General features: G+C 38.9%; 1 protein-coding gene and 2 long non-coding RNA genes across 3 annotated transcripts in view; 1 reads left to right on the top strand and 2 right to left on the bottom strand.

The window, feature by feature from the left end:
- Window positions 1-4,449, bottom strand: part of LOC141782812 (uncharacterized) — a 28,806-nt gene extending 24,357 nt beyond the window's left edge. The window contains exon 1 of the long non-coding RNA XR_012597172.1: window positions 4,176-4,449. This is a non-coding gene — a long non-coding RNA (uncharacterized LOC141782812). The remainder of the gene's footprint in view (window positions 1-4,175) is intronic.
- prmt2 (protein arginine methyltransferase 2) overlaps window positions 1-6,676 on the top strand; it is a 303,518-nt gene that overhangs the window by 88,679 nt on the left and 208,163 nt on the right. The window lies entirely within an intron of this gene.
- On the bottom strand, window positions 5,054-6,523 carry LOC141782811 (uncharacterized). The gene is made up of 4 exons (XR_012597171.1): window positions 6,417-6,523; window positions 5,870-5,999; window positions 5,660-5,774; window positions 5,054-5,322 (listed from the first exon to the last, which is right to left on the bottom strand). It is a non-coding gene; the product is annotated as an uncharacterized LOC141782811 (long non-coding RNA).

The following is a 6,676-nucleotide window of genomic DNA, read 5'->3' as shown; positions in this document are numbered from 1 at the left end:
AGAACATAAGTCATCAAAACTCAGTACGAGTTTGAGGAGCTATTTTCAAATCGAGCTTTAAAGTAAGCACCCATGCTAAACTTACTCAGATGATTGAAATGACTTTGACTGATTAGATCTCTTCTCAGAACTGTGTGGGTGTCAACAGACCGCGGCTGAACGACGTCTCATTGACTCTTGTTTGCTTTGTTGGTATTGGATGATACCCCACAAATAGTTCCAGCTGAACGTTATGTGGTTTGCCTGGTGGTTCTTCACTGCAGCGTCATTTATTATCATGTAACATACAACTTGGAGGGTATAGGGCTTTCACAGCAGCCATTTTGACATGTCATAGCAGGGTAAACACAGGTGTAATTGATCAAATGAGTTATGGTCCCATCCAGTGAGCCAGCATGCACAACACCAGGGCCCTGGCTCACCTAAATGGAACAGGGCCACAATTAATGTTATTAATTACACCTGTGTTTACCCTGCAATGACGTGTCAAAATGGCTGCTAAGAAAAGGGCCTATTATCTTGCTTGTTATACCACCTGCCAACAAAATGCCATACATGATCAAAAATATCACTTATTTGTTTACTTTACAAACTAATAATTTGATCTGGTTTTTCAATGAGTGATCCTGGAGAGAAAGAGATTGTTCTTAAGTCAACCTTTAACAATAGTGAATAGCATTGCATCCTGCTAGCTATCTCCATCTATCACTCCCTTGCTTTCTCACAAATCCCTGAATTATCTTCTTCACAAGAATCCGTCTCTCTCAGTCGGTTCAGTTTTGGTTACACAAATAATCCAAGCATCAAGCACTTTAGCTAAACTTAAACCATGCCTATCTTTACTACAGTTTAAAACTGGTGCCTTGATGTAGAACCACAAACAAGCCAACAAACAAATACCTGCGTCATGCGTGTTCAATTGTAGGCCTACTTTAACCAGCCAGCCGATCAGAATCGAGGACTGTCATGATGTCACACACGGGCTAGTGTTTTCTAACTCCCAGTGATGCCATTTTAGCAATTTTGTTGCTAGATTTAGCTTTTTTTCCCCCGGCTACCCAGGCCCTTAAAAAAATATTTTAGCAAATTTAGCTACTTTAAAAAAAAAACTTTTAGCAAATTTTTTTAAGATTTTATTTTAGGGCTTTTTTGGGGAGAGACATGATGACACACAGCGAAGGGCCACGGGTCAGAATCGAACCCATGTCGCTGCCATGGACGCAGCCTGCATGGGGCGCTCGCTCTACTGGGTGAGCTAGAGGTCCCCTTAAAGAAACTTGTAGCAACTTTTATCGCTAAAATGGCAATAATTGTTGAACAGTTAGATAGCATGTTAACCAACTACCAAAACACTGCTTAAAACAGAAAACTATAATGTTCAGAAAATAAAACTAAAAAATCTATGATGCACCTTGTTTGAGCTTGATAGCTGTAATTGATAAATTATCATACATCTTGATGCCTTGTTTGTTTTAATCAACTTATACATTCAAGAAAGGACAACTGGGCTAAGTGAAGATTGACCTGAAGTTTTCCAGAACATTTTTTATACATATGGAGTGAACGACACAACATACTGTTGAGAAGGCTATCATCCAGAGAGTTTTAGCACAGTTACAAAACGTCAATGAGATTTAGAGGGTTTCTTACCTTCTTAGTTCCGGTATAACTTCCGCTTTGTATTAGTAAATGGAGTCTGTTGACGTCTTTTATTTCCAGTTTAGCTCTGCTCACCTTCAACTGACAGTCTAATCACCTGGGATATTGAACACACCTGTGTGGGCGTGCACGTCTTTTACAAGAAGCTGGAACTGAACTGAAATGTGTTCAGATTGTAGCATTTAGAAAACCCAGTTTAGAATATTCTTATTGGACAGGACACCTGAACGTCCACTTTTCAGTGAAGACAAACATTTCAAGTTAAAAGCACTTTTTTATTCATTAAGAAATCATGTTATGAAAATAATGACAACTAACCATATATCAGACAAATGTATCTTTCCATATGTTAACAACAACAGTTTGCTCTGGAGGATGTGACGTCTCAGCGGTCACCGGAGCGTAACGGTCTTCTCCTTGTGCTCGGAGTGTGCTTCGCCCTCGTCCTGGAAGTGGCCAGCTCCCACTGTTCTTTCATACTATAAAAAAAGCTTTTCATGTCTCCTCTCAATGTCCACACATGAGTTTCAAATAATTTCTGTTTGTGAGGGAGAAGTTCACACATATATACCAGATTCAGTCTTTGTGTTAAGCTTCCTGTCGTCTCCTCCGTCTATTAATAATTTACACAAAACCTGTACATACTTACAGCAGGCTGGAGCCTGATTCTGAAGGGATGTGCACATAGAAAAAAGAAGCAACAAACAAGTGAAGTGAATCTTTAAAAAGTCAATGTGATAAGGTGGGAGGTCAAGGTGTTACGAGCATATTAGACCATCATACGGTACATGCAACAATTTTCTCATCCGACCTTATGGCACTCGAAGCGAGGCTCTGACATTCTGCATCAAACCCATACCAACTGCAATTTCTTCCAGTCTTTTGCTATAAAACACACATTCAACACAACGGACGATAGGGACAGACATTATTAAAATATTTATGGAGAAAGTGTGTTTGTAATGGCTGATGTCACGATCAAGTATATTCATCTTAGCCAAAAAGATGACTTTGGGTGCAATAAGAGCAAGATTTCCCACACCTAACCTCCCTCTGCATATTCCCTCCCTATCTATCCAACAGCTGATAAACTTCACAAAATTAAGTTCAACCGGAGCTGGGATAGGAAGAGGCGTCTGAAAAAACACTTACGGCTTGATTCATATCATTTGGCACGTTGCTAAATAACAAGCAACGATTATATTCCTCGCCATCTCACGATCTCGAATGATCGGCACTTTTCGTTATTCAGAGCAACATCTTTCACATCACTCATATTGCATTTGGTTCAGATAAAACAATAACTATATTAACACATTTTAAGATTTAGAAAAGAACAAGATCGAGTCAAACAACATTATTTCTACGCGTTAGGTTACTGACACCACAAACTAAAGGACTACTGCTGGGATGAGCAACGAATAACGCTAACTGCCCCTCCGACACCACAAATGTGTGCTTCTTTGTTGTTGCAATAACATGATCTGTACTGAGCTGGATCACAAAATCAGGGTTGTATGTATGGGATGTAATGACAAATATACATAGGATAGACTTTTTCTGTGAAAAGCATACGACCTGCAATGGCACAGGAGGCTCGGTGAACATGTTAGAGCTAGTTTGAACCAGGGTTAGGGTACTGGCGTCAGTCCTGTTCTATGGCACAAGTGTATGGCACAGTCTTGCCACACTCCGGGCATTTAAATCGCCTGTCCCCGCTGTGGATTAACTTGTGCGCCATCAGGTGGGAGGACTGATGGAAGTACTTGCCACAGGTGCTGCATCTGAACTTCCTCTCCTTGTTGTGAGAGGCGAGGTGAAGGTTCAGGTGAGCGGAGGAGATGAAGGTTTTGGAGCACAGGCTGCAGCTGTGAGGGTCCAGGCGGATGCAGCGGTGTGTCCTATCAGCTCTATTAGAACAAAAAATAACAATAATAATAATACTACAGATCCAAAAATAAAAAAAATACAAAATACAAAAGATCAGTGAGTGAAGGGGCGACTACAAAAAGGAATAGAAACAATGGAAGATATATTCATGGTAGAAAATGAATAGATAAATAAAATAGAAAATATATATATTTTGGTTGATGTGTATTGAGGATGTAGGTTTGTATGCGTTTTAAATAAATCCAATAATACTACCACTAATAATAATAACAATATGCACAGTACTACTATTCATATTTGGAGTAATATGGAGAAATGCCAAAACATAAACTATATGGAAACAGAAAAGGGAAAAAGTAGAATACATATGTTAGCAGTACTAATGAAGCTGACAAAGAAGAAAAAGAAGAAAAAAAAAACATGGATTATATTATCCTGTACTGTATGTCAGGGCACGATATATAAACTGACCTGTTTTAGAGTTGATGAACTGACCAAACCGTAACATGCAAAACCAAGAAATATACCACAACAGATGAGCTGTATTGTGCAGCAGCCTCCTGGGCCTGGCTGCAACCTGAACAATGAGCTTATTCGATGGCGCATAAACAAAAGATTTTACATACCGTTTTCATTCCTAATAAGAAGATGCGCATGTATCGAGAGTTAATTCAGCTGTAAAGCGCAGTTAAACATCACAATAACAGATAGAAAGACAACGGGCGGGTCACATTTCATGCCCTGCTGTTTTCCTGCAAGAAGCTGCCCGGTTTGGTGACAGCAGCTGCAGCCTGCAGCAGCATCTAGCGCAGTGGAGGAATAACATGTTTTATATGTGATAATAATAATGTCGGAGAGGTGCAGGCAACAAAACACTGAACTGAACTGAATATGAATCATCCCCTGACAAAGGATTGCCTAACATTAAGTGTACAAGTACATCACTTATAATAATGTCCTATCGTGGTTAGACTTGTGGTTCATTGTGTATTTGTTTATTTGTTTCGCACAATTTAAGACTATACAACATAATAAAAATTAATAATATACAGTACAGGAAGAGGCCAAAAACGGGTTATCTGAAGCCTCCACCTATAGAGACAAGATTAATATAAAGAAATAATATGACTATATAATAGTGATTACAGACAATTAGGACAAGATATATATAATAACAACAATAACAATACAGTAAATATATTTTTTTTAAAAAGACAAGTGTGTGTGTGTGTGTGTGAGTATGTGTTACATGGAAGTGTATGGTTAGTGTTTGTGAGGAGGATATTGATTTAAATATCTATAAAGACTTCTGGGAAATCAGAAATCATATATGATTTCCCAGAAGGTAAAGGTCAAATTATATCTTACATGTTATACATATCTACTAGAGGTGTGAATCTTCACTGGCACCCACGATTTGATTATGATTCAACAATTTGAATGCACAATGATTGAAAGGTTCAATTTGAATCTCATAGCCGTTTGAGGTATTGCTCACCCGAACAGGTCATGGTGTCTGATCCACACCTTCCCCCTCGCCAGGTAAGTCTGTAGACCTGGCTTGAAGAAGGGGTTTGCTCTACTGCTGGTGGAGTGGGTGAAGGAGGAGCAACGGGTGGAGGAAGGGCAACTGTCACGCTACTTGGCACACAGCGAGGTGGGGGTGGGATAATAGGAGCTGGTGGCTGTGGTGAGGGTTTGGCTGGACCTCTGGCTCTCTTTTTTAGAGGACTTTCCTCCTCACTGTCATCATTGGAGTCCCCAAGGACATGACTATAAAGTGGGATGGAAAAATAACCATGCTCAGCTGTCAACATAATGTTATCTTGATTTGCAGACTCCCTTATTAATAACATCATATATGTTTTCACTGGCTAAAGAACTCAATTTGTTAACTAGTGTAAAAGGTCAAGAATGCCATGATGGTTGTGTTAGGAATATTCTGCATGCACAGTTCTGCCTTAAAGGGATGCTTAGTCGATTTTCAACCAGCTGTGTCATCAAAGTGTCAGCTCCGTTCTCTTTATACAAAAATCTATTTCAGAATTGTAAAAAAAAGAAAAAGAAAAAAAAAAGCAATACATCGTTTTTTTTTTTACCCAATACTTACATCGGCTTTGGCCTTCTCTTTGATTGAACTTCCTCCTCTTCCTCTTCTGACTGTAAATCTGACGTATTGCACGTCAGGGATTTTTTTAAGAGATGACGTGCCTCAAAGTAATGATCTAAAAATGAAATGTATCACACGTCACTTGAGTTTCAAAGTAACAGTATAAAAAAGAACAGTTGTAGATATATATATTTTTGAGAATTAGCATACCACATGACTTAACAACTCTGACATCGTAGCTTTGCCAGTCAGGTCCAGGCTCCTCACCTGTCGACTCTTTCATCATTTTTGTAGTTTGGCCAAAAGGTGACACCGACTCTATTATGTGGAACATCCTTAACTGAGAAGGAAAAAAAACCCAGCACCATTAATCACAGAAATATAACTTCCTGTTCCAAGAAGTTCTGAAATAATTGATTACTCAATTACCTTCTATAGCCAACAATATTAATCAGTAATTGCTGTGGCATGGAGTAACAACAAAAGGAAAGGTCCAATTTTGATGATCAAGCTCCTCTTATCTGAAATTATTTATTTATTTCTATTCTCTGACAACATTTTAATTATTTCCTAACATATTAACATTCTGAAGTGTTTTTTGGCACTTGAATTTACACTTGAAGGTTTGATAAATAAGTGCCAATGTTTTAGTAGTTCATTTGGGTTTGAAAACATTAGGTATACTGTATAACATGTAATAACTGAACAGCAATAATGGGTTTGGTGTACACATTGAAGACGAGTAACTTATACTTACAGTCAATTATTATCCAGTTTCACATAGACTGTCGTGTTTGTGGTGATGCAGTCACTGTCAGTTTTTGTCACAGTCTCTGACCCTTATTTTACAAGAGCTACAACTTTATGGAGGCGGGCCGGATCCGTGGCGCATAGCCGAAATGAGTGAGACACTAGGGCGGATGTACCGACCTTGGGGCGGATCCGCCCCTGAGTCTACTGCTATCTGGGTAACCAAACAACATAACAACACAGAAAAAAGAATAAACATAAAAACAG

The sequence above is a fragment of the Sebastes fasciatus genome, chromosome 14, assembly GCF_043250625.1.
Source record: "Sebastes fasciatus isolate fSebFas1 chromosome 14, fSebFas1.pri, whole genome shotgun sequence".
NCBI lineage: Eukaryota > Metazoa > Chordata > Actinopteri > Perciformes > Sebastidae > Sebastes > Sebastes fasciatus.
This window is presented reverse-complemented; position numbering and strand designations above follow the sequence as displayed.